The sequence below is a fragment of the Hibiscus syriacus genome, unplaced genomic scaffold, assembly GCF_006381635.1.
Source record: "Hibiscus syriacus cultivar Baekdansim isolate YM2019G1 unplaced genomic scaffold, ASM638163v2 tig00111569_pilon, whole genome shotgun sequence".
NCBI classification, from domain to species: Eukaryota; Viridiplantae; Streptophyta; class Magnoliopsida; order Malvales; family Malvaceae; genus Hibiscus; species Hibiscus syriacus.
Genome location: NW_024063123.1, coordinates 195,065 through 206,147, shown reverse-complemented (window position 1 = coordinate 206,147; position 11,083 = coordinate 195,065).

Below are 11,083 nucleotides of genomic sequence, written 5' to 3'. Positions count from 1 at the left end.
CTCATAATTTTACCAATGGAATATAAAGAATTTTTCTACACTAAGTCAGGATCTTAACATTCAATTTCGTACTTAATCATGTTAAGTACAAATCCTCAAAGTACTTTCTCATTTAGGGTCAACTCGGACTATTTTACCTCTCAAGGGCATTTTCATAAATTTTTAACAAGATAATTTCGATATTAACTCTTAATGAAAATAATATAATTTAGAGATCATATGATTAACTACTTTCTTGAACACTCTCTGATCTTGAAATGAATCCCTTAACAGACTTCTAGTATCATTCACAAACACTCCTAGGATTAAAAACCGGTTATCCATAATTTCCAAGTAAAACTAACATTTCTTATGCACATCAATATTTTTTATCAGATCAATATGTTTGTAAAAACCTCTTATCCAACTTCCATATTCAAATATTGTTTTTTATAACATAAGGGTATTTTCGTAATTTTACCCTATCGGAGTATTCTCATAATTTCTCAACCCTCAATTTCTAACAATCCCTCAATTTCTTATAAAAGTCATATGAACCATAATCAATTACTGAACCTTTTTATCGTATTTAGATCGAGTGTAGAAATTAATTAACTACACAAATGAGACTAACATTATCTTAATCATGCATTTACCAATATTCACATGTTCCAAAAAGCATAAAGAGGTAGTAAAGTATTACCTCGATTTTCGTGCCATATTGATCGACCATATAAATTCCATTCAAACATCTTTGATCTTTAATTCAACTTCCAATATTTCCTCGGAACCATATCAACAGAAATTACATAAAAAAAACGGAGCTTAATTGCGATAAACGGATCGAATCAGGTGATTAATCAATGAAAACCAACTTACCGGGTTCGAATTTGGCGAAACGGGCATCGGATTCGAATTTAGGTCGTCGAAAAACCTAAAATATGACTTTTCAAAAATTTCGACTTTTCGGTAAAAAAACATGAGGGTATTTTCATAATTTTACCCTACCGAGTATTCTCATAATTTCTCATCCAAGTACCTTTAACATTTAATCTCTGATGAAATAAATTATAAGTTACAGATCCAGGTTGATTTCTTTATCACTAAGCACATAACTTGTAATTTAATTCTAACAATCCCTCAATTTCTTATAAAAGTCATCTAAACCATAATCAATTACTGAACCTTTTTAATGTATTCAGATCGAGTGTAGAAATTAATTAACTACACAAATGAGACTAACATTATCTTAATCATGCATTTACCAATATTCACATATTCCATAAAGCATAAAGAGGTAGTAAAGTATTACCTCGATTTCCGTGCCATATTGATCGACCATATAAATTCCATTCGAACGCCTTTGATCTTTAATTCAACTTCCAATATTTCCTCGGATCCATATCAACAGAAATTACATAAAAAACGGAACTTAATTGCGATAAACGGATCGAATAGGGTGATTAATCAGTGAAAACTAACTTACCGGGTTCGAATTTGGAGAAACAGACATCGAATTCAAATTCAGGACGTCAAAAAACCTAAAATATGACTTTTCGAAAATTTTGACTTTTCGGTCAAAATCAAAGCCAATGTGATTGACAGCCAATTTCGAGGCCTTCGGGTCCGAATTTCGAAAAACATACTGCTGAATCGGATTCAGAACGTCGAAAAAACATCAGGATAGGTATACCCGGTCGAAGCCAAAGGTCGTTTAATGCCCGGTCAACGCAGGTCAACGGTCAACAGTCGACCATTTTACACAAATATCACCCTAACATAAATTAATTACAAAATTAGCCACATTCTGTAAATATTTCCGAAACTAATACCCGAATTTTACATAAATAGCACCAAACAGAAATTAATTACAACCAGACGATGCCCACTCTCCGGGTGGCGCGTGCGGCGTGTGAACAGTAACATGGTGTCGGAAAATTCCCGAAAAAATTCCTAAAAATTATTTTAATTTATTTTGAGACATTTACCAAGCTCGGTTCACAATTTTGAACGACGGAGAGCTCGATTCCGAAACGTCAGAAACTTTGACGGTTTCACCCCTCCACGCGCCGACGACGACGGAGAAATGGAGGACACCAGTGGATGCGGAACGATGCAAGGAACACGATAGTGCGATAGGTGTCGTAAACGGATGGTCGAATCGACGTAAATCAACGAAAATCGAGTTATTACCGACTATATTTCCGACTGAAATTAACGACGAACGGTGATGATTCACGATGAAAGGTTTGAGGGGTTTTGTTCCTCGATCGACAACGAACACGATGGTGGTTTCAGTTCATTGATCGGAGGTCGGATGTCTAGTAGATCGGAGTTGAAAGGAGGGTTGTTGGAGATGAAATCTGAGAAATATTTTTACTGAACATAGGGGGATATATTTATAATTATCTCCAAAATAAAAATGATTAAATCATGGGTTTAGTCACTGAATTTTATACACTACTTAAAATGGTTTGCCAACTTTACGATTTTATAATTTATTCTTTCAAAATACCAATTAAATTCAATACTTTATAATTTTTATAATTTAACCCCTAAGTTGGGGTGTTACAGGTGGCGCCCGTTGTGAAGAAATCTAATAGCAGAAGAGTTTCGTGTTTGGATTTGAATTTGAATTTGACTTATTTGGAGAATGATTTGGGATTGTTTGGCAAGGCAGCTCCAACAATAAACTTTTTCTTATGAAGTACATATTATTAATTATTATTGTATATATTTGTTCATTTATTTACGGATAGAAATTCAGTAGCATGCATCATTATACTTCGTTTTCATTTTAAATGAAAAATATTTTAAACAATAATCACCAAGCGGAAACCGTATACGTTTCTCTCTCTCATGTTATATATCTATTTTATTATAGATTAAGTACACTATTAGTTAGCATAAGACTATTTTATAAATGCTTGATCTCAGTAGGGGCTAAATTACATAACTGACACCATTTTTTTTTAATTTTTCCTTTCTAACACCGTTTGACCAATATTTCCAGAAGTAGCACCCTTTCTGCTGAGTTGGCAAAGGCGCGTCCCCGGGGACGCGCTTTACCCGTGTTTTCGCTGAGTTGGATACCACGTGTGGAAGGCGCGTCCCCGGGGACGCGCCTTTGCCATATCATCAGACACGTGTGGAAAGCGCATCCCCGGGGACGCGCCTTCCATTAAATGTTATAAATGCCCCATCCGTTTTTCCTAACTACCCCTCCTCCTCCCCTATATAAACCCCTCAACCCTCCCTCATTCTTCACACCAAAATCATATTCTCCTCTCTTATATAACTCAAATTCTCCAACTATTTGAGTTTTAAATTTGTTATTAGTGGTAAGAAATTTATTTTTATGTTAGTATTTTTTAAATAGTTATTATTTTTATATTAATATATTTATGTAAATATTATTTTTTATTAAAATAATATTTATATAATTATTATTTATTTAGAATTATTAATTTTTTTTGCTAATTATATTGTTTTGTCTACAGTTATAATGGAAAACGAAATGCTGTTGCGATTGGATATTGATCATATCTCCAGACATTTTAGCGATATGGTAATATTTTTTATAATTAATGTTAATATTTAAATTTATTTTTATTTTAAAGTTATTATGAATTTATATTAATTTTTATTTTTTATAATGTATATTATTTAGGATGCTGATTGTATTTTAGAGACTTTTATTAAAAATCCACGTATACCGACACCGGAACGTATTTTGCCATATTTGGCTTCTGCCGGGTTCGGGTATATTGCAATAATTATAGGCGGTTGCAAACTCGAACCTGTCCTAATTTCTGCAATGATTGAGAGGTGGAGGCCCGAGACACACACTTTTCACCTTCCATGTGGAGAGGCGACAATTACATTGGAGGATGTCTCTATGCATCTGGGGCTTCTCGTCGACGGAAATATGATGTGTGGAATGGCGGATGGTGATTGGCAATCAATGTGCATTGATTATCTTGGAGCTGCTCCGCCAGAATTTAATGGAGGTAGAATAGCTTTATCTTGGTTGAAAGCTAATTTTGAGGTTTTAAATGAAAATGCTTCAGAGGATCAAGCAAAGGCATGTGCTCGGGCATATATTCTACGAATAATTGGAGGAATATTGATGCCCGACAAATCTCGCAACCAGGTGCATTGTATGTGGTTGCGGCATCTGATCGATTTTGATGAAGCTGGAAGATATAGTTGGGGTGCTGCAGTTTTGGCATTTCTCTTTAGAGAAATGTGTCGGGCGACGAATTATAAGAAAACTGCTATCGGTGGATGTCTTCTGCTTCTACAATCATGGGCGTGGTTATGCATGCCTTTCTTATGCCCGATCGTGAATGAACCATATGTATTCCCCTTATTGTTGAGGTAATTTTCGAACTAAATTTTTGATTTAAATATTTTCAATTAAATAGGGTGATATTTAGTTTATATTATATTTCATAGGTGGTCGATGAAAAGAAAGGACCGTAAAAGTATACCTACTGGGTTAGAGGAAATTCGTTTACTTATTGATACGAAAGCTGGGTCTGAGGTATGTTTTTAAATTTGTTTAATTATTAATATTTTAATTTAAAATGTTAGATATAATTAGAATATTTTATTTATTTGAATTGTATATTTATATTTCAGTTTCAGTTGATACCTTATGCGAGCGATGAAGTGAAAGCTTGCATCCCACCCCACCTTAGTGGGTCATTAGAGGTATGGATATCGGTTATACCTCTTATATGTTATGCTATTATTGAGTGGCATCCAGTTGATCGCGTGCTCCGTCAGTATGGTTGTACGCAATATATTCCTGGAGCTCCTAGGAATTTAGACGACGTGCATAACATAGATAGACGATGAAAGAAAGATGTTAACTGGGTGGTGAGACACAGAGATTGGATTGCGCTTTGGGAGAACCGATATACACTGTTGGCCCCTCGACAATATTACGCTGAAACTGGTCATATGGTTACGGATAACTATATGGACTGGTTTAATGAAAATGGGAAGCTGTTTCTACTTTCGGCGGAAGCACGAGGGGTTAACATTCCTAGGCGCCGAGAAAGACGTCAACCGTCTCAATATCATCGTCCCCCGACGCGTGGACGGAGAGAAGGCGCTACTGGTTCTGCATCAGTCCCACCACAACATCCTTATTCGTCGATGCCGCAGGGGTTCATGCCCAGCCCTCCACTTCATATGCCAAGCCCACCAGTTTATATGCCATCTCCGCAGGGTTACATTCCGAGCCCGCAGGGTTACATTCCTAGCCCGCCAGGTTACATGCCTAGCCCGCCAGGTTACATGCCTAGCCCGCAGGGTTTTATACCATATGGAGGTGCATATACGACTATGTTTAATGATCCAACATATGGTTCATATGCATCTTATTTGGCTGGTGGTGCTTCTCCGCAGACACCTCAATCTCCATCTGGATCACATACATCGATGCCAATGTTTCCACAGTTTTCACAGTTCCCGGGGAGCGGTGGGATTGTTACTAGCACTCCTCCAGGGTCGTTATTTTATACAGGCCCTTCAGCCCCTTCAGCGTCATCTACACCAAATGAAGAAAATGCTGATGATGATGATAGTGAAGATGAGGAGACTGAAGAACAAGTTCCACGAAGAAATCCTCCACGAAATAGACAACCACCGCCATGTGGAACTCATTCGAGAAGACGACATCGGTGATCCAGTTATATTTAATGTTATTTAAATAAGTATATTTCAGAATTTTATGTAATTTGGTTATGCTATTTAAATGTTTCATGGTTGTTACATACATATTTTTTAATGTTATTTTTTATTCACATTTAACATTAAATGTTTGATAAATATTTTTAAAATACAAATTATATTATTCGAATTTAAAATAAAAATAAAAATAATATTATTCAAATTTAAATTTAAAATATAAATTATAGTATTCAAAATTTAACATTAAATTTCAACTTAATATTCCAATTGTATTCGAAATTAAAAGTTATATTCCAATTATAGTACACAATACTTAAATTGAAATTAAATTTATCCATACATATGATTTTATCATTAACATATATATTAAAACGTATACATTAAAATCAACTTATGTTGAGTTCATCGATCGACGGAATCAGCCAAGGGGGGGTGAATTGGCAATTTATTCAATGTCACATTTCAATGCTCATTCCATACAATTTCAATGTCACAATCAACTTATCACTTCACATTTATTCAATTTATCCATAACATTTTATCTAATTTATTCAAACTTCACATAACGTTTTAATTTAAGTTATTCTTAACTTGCTGAACTTTCAAAAGAAGTTAAATTTTGGTTATAATTTACCTGATTTACTGATATATCTAGTGTCCCCGAGGGACATGAGTGACATAATAGGGCAATGATAACATATTCTCTGACGAAATAATGGAAGGCGCGCCCCCGGGAACGCGCATTCATGTGAATAGTGAAATAATAGGTACTGATATATCTAGTGTCCCCGAGGGACATGAGTGACATAATAAGGCAATGATAACATATTCTCTGACGAAATAATGGAAGGCGCGCACCCGGGAACGCGCCTTCATGTGAATAGTGAAATAATAGGTACTGATATATCTAGTGTCCCCGAGGGACATGAGTGACATAATAGGGCAATGATAACATATTCTCTGACGAAATAATGGAAGGCGCCCCCGGGAATGCGCCTTAATGTGAATAGTGAAATAATAGGTACTGATATATCTAGTGTCCCCGAGGGACATGAGTGACATAATAGGGCAATATAACATATTCTCTGACGAAATAATGGAAGGCGCGCCCCCGGGAACGCGCCTTCATGTGAATAGTACTCCGATTATAGACACTATTATATGCAACGTATTATAAACTTTCAAAACAAACTTCAGTTCACAATCTTTCAAATTCTCAAATTTCCAAACTCTAAATTCTCAAATTCTCTGAAAATGAGTCGTCTTTCTGCTGTTGTTTTGTATGATGGAGAAATTAAGGAAGCTGAAGAGGGGGTTGTTTTTGAGTCAGATCATTATATCCCCTTAACCTTAAAGAGAAACATCACAATTGAGGAGTTAATCACAAAACTTTCGTTAAAGATTCGTATAGCAGGCCAGAGAAGACTATCTTCACTTCAGTACAAATTTCCTACTGAACTTTTTCCGTTCACGTATACATCATTTCAGCTTTCAAACGATGATGATGTTTCTATGATGGTTGATGCTCATATGGGGAGTTCACAATCTCTTATTGAAATGTATGCCACTTTTATTGAGGTTCGTGCAACTCGTGGTCTCTCATATTCCTCTCACTTTGGCATTGCATATCAAACTGATCAAGTTGATAGCCCGACACAACTGATTGTAATGATTTCACATCATTAATGGCGGATCCAACGCCATATACCATGCCATCAAGTTCAATAGGAAGGCATTTATCTGCAACTGCTTATGATCTCAACCCACGTGGCTTCACCAATAATCCATATGGCAACATCTCTTCTACTTCAAGGGGCAGACATTCATCTGCCAATGTTTTCGACTTACATATGGAAATGCCAACGAGACGACAGTCTATTGACATCCCACATGATACAATGGCCTCAAGTTCAAGGGGAGGACACGCAAGCGGGAACTTATTTGACCTCAACATTGGATTATCGGAGGAACCCTCATCTCCACCAGAAGAACCTCTTCGGGAGCCAGGTGCAGATGGTGCTGAAACGGGATTATTTGTTGAACCTGACTCACCACAGTTTAACGTACATTCTGATGATGATGAGGATGACGTTCCGATAAATACAACACCAGCCGAACTTCCTGCACATATGTATGAGGCTGATTATGATGCAATGTATGAGCCTGAATTTCCAGATCTTCCTGATGTTGGCAACTATGGACTTCAATCATCAGTCAATGACGGTAATTTACATATTGGAATGGAGTTCGCATCGAAGGAGGAAGCAATGATGGCAATAAAGAGTTACAATATTCGTAACTCAGTTCAGTCCCGAGTTGATCGATCTAACACGGAGAAATATGTCTGCTACTGCGTCCAACGTGACAACGGATGTCAATGGATGGTCCGTGTATCAAAGAGGAAGAACAACTTATAGGAACTAACCAGATACAACGGTCCTCATACATGTTGTGCAACAGGTATAAACCAGGATCATCCCAACTTGGACTCCAACATTATTTGTCAAGCAATCATGCCCATTGTGAAGCAAAGCTCTCATATAGCTGTTGCAGTGTTGATTTCTACTATACAGTCACAATATGGGTACACTGTCTCATATAAAAAAACGTGGTTGGCAAAACAGAATGCCATTTGCAAACTTCATGGCGAATGGGATTCCTCTTACAACGAGCTGCCCAGTTGGTTTCATGTTTTGCAAAGACTTAATCCTGGGACAATTATTGAGTTCGAAACTCAACATCATTATGTGAATGATCGAATGGTTCGTGATCGCTGCCAATTTTACCGAGTCTTTTGGACTTACCCTCAGTGTATTAATGCAGTCAAGTACTGTAAACCAATTGTCCAAATTGATGGTACTTTCTTGTATGGGAAATACAAGCAAGTTTTATTATTGGCTGTGGTCCAAGATGGAAATCGCAATATTCTTCCTGTTGCGTTTGCCCTCGTTCAAGGAGAAGACACTGAGTCTTGGGCTTTTTTCCTTAAAAATTTACGTTTACATGTTGTCACCAGGGAACGACTATGCATTATTTCAGACCGAGGAGCCGGGATAAAAGCAGCAATGGACTCTTTGGGTACAATGTATAGACCTCCACATGTTCAACATCGATATTGTGTCCGTCATATTGCTGCAAACTATTACGGAAAATACAAGAAGAACGATGAACGTCAGTTAGTCGTGCGGATGGGTATGTTACTTTTTCCCAATTTTTCTATCAATTTCTTATTACTTATTTATACTTCATATTAACTATTACATATTCCTAATGGCTTAGGTTACGAACTCTTACCTCAAAGGTTTGAGTCGATGCTACAAGAGCTGTTTGGCAAAAATAAGAAGGGGTGCGAGTACATTATGGACATCATCAAAGAAATGTGGACAAATGCATATGACGGGGGGTATCGCTATGGTCATATGACAACAAACTTGGCTGAAGCAATAAATTCAACCTTAAAGAGGGTGCGTCATTTACCAGTCACGGCGTTGGTTAAAACGACTTATTTTCGTTTGGGTCAACTCTTTGCAAAGCTCGGTGGACAAGCTCTTACTTGGATGCAAAACGGACATATTTACCACCCAAGACTAGTAGTTGATTTACAGAAAAAAGTGGCTGCATCAAATGGGATGTTAGTTACAAATTTTTCTCGCACCCGTGAATTGTTTCGTGTAACCGAAATGCCACGTCCGCTGCAAGGGATTGAAGCTAACTCTTTCAGAGTTAATCTGCAAGAGAGGTGGTGCGATTGTGGTTTCTTTCAAGCACTCAAATATCCATGCTCTCATGGCATTGCTGCTTGCTCACATTCGCATTTGGACTACAAAAATTATGTTGATCCCGTATACCAACTTTCACAAGTATTCAAGGTATATGAATTTGAGTTTCCGCCCATAGGAAACGAAAGAGACCCAAATGAGATTCAAACGTGGCTTACAATTGTACCAGATCCATTGCTATTGAGGGACTCAGGTCGTCCAAAATCTACTAGAATACATTGTGATATGGATATTCGGGAGAAGTCAACATAACAAAAACGATGTGTGCATTGTAGAAACATCGGGCACAATAGAAAAAAATGTACAGCTCTGTTATCATCATATAACCGTTAACTCTTATGTAATTAATATTGTATTTAAATGAATGTTTTTGTTTCTAATAATTTAATGTTATTGCATTTATATAATTTGTCAATGTATGTACACCTAAATAATTTTTTTTAACTTTTAAATACATAAATATATTTAATATATTTATTTAATATAATAATTAATATTATTAGTTATAATTTTTTAAAATATAATAATAATTCCACCTTCTAAGTAGAGAAAAATATTAAATTAAACAAATTAAAAGTTATTAAAAAATTTATGTATACGATGACACATTTCATGTTCTGATTGGAGGATTAAATTTATTAAATTAAATTTTCAATAAGACTAATTTTATAAAATATGTAAGTCTTGAAGATTAAATATGTAATTATACTAATTTATTAACTTATGCATCAATATTTTCGTTAAATATTGATATGAGATGACTAGATTGATAACATTTAAATAATTAACTGATAAAATTAATAGATCGATAATCAAAATCAAAAATAATAATATAACCATATGTGTAATATTATAATTTTATACATTTTTCCTATAACTACAATAAAGTCAAAACTGATTTTCATATATTGTTTTATCATATTAATGTAGATAATTCACTCCACCTTTAACACACATTAACAAAATACATTTGATAATTCTTACATTATAATCGAAATATTTTACATAATATATTATTAATTTATAATAATAATAAAAATAAACTATTTATTATAAAACAAAATACGTGTCTGCTGAGTTGGCAAAGGGGACGCGCCTTCCACACGTGGCATTCAACTCAGCGAAAACGCGGGTAAAGCGCGTCCCCGGAGACGCGCCTTTGCCAACTCAGCAGAAAGGGTGCTACTTCTGGAAATATTGGTCAAACGGTGTCAGAAAGGAAAAATTTAAAGCAAACGGTGTCAGTTATGTAAAGGAGCGGTACAGTTTTCTTGCTGGTTTATTTTTTTTTATTTAAAAATGATTCATTTTCGTCAATGGCTTCTCTCTTTATGTTGGTTACATTTTATTATATATTTATTGTTGTAATATTGTACGAACCAAATTAAAAAATCATTATTGTTTATAGAGATCACAGATTCAAGTACCGATAATTGCAAGTGTGATTAAATGTTCATTGTCAAATAGTTAACAATACTTAAAACATATACTATTTTATAATCACCATAACTTAATAAAAATATTATCATTGTAATATTTAAAAAATATGAGTTTGAGTATGTTTAAAAACGTATTATCTTATGCTCTATGAACGTGAAGATCTGAATAATTTAAATATCATA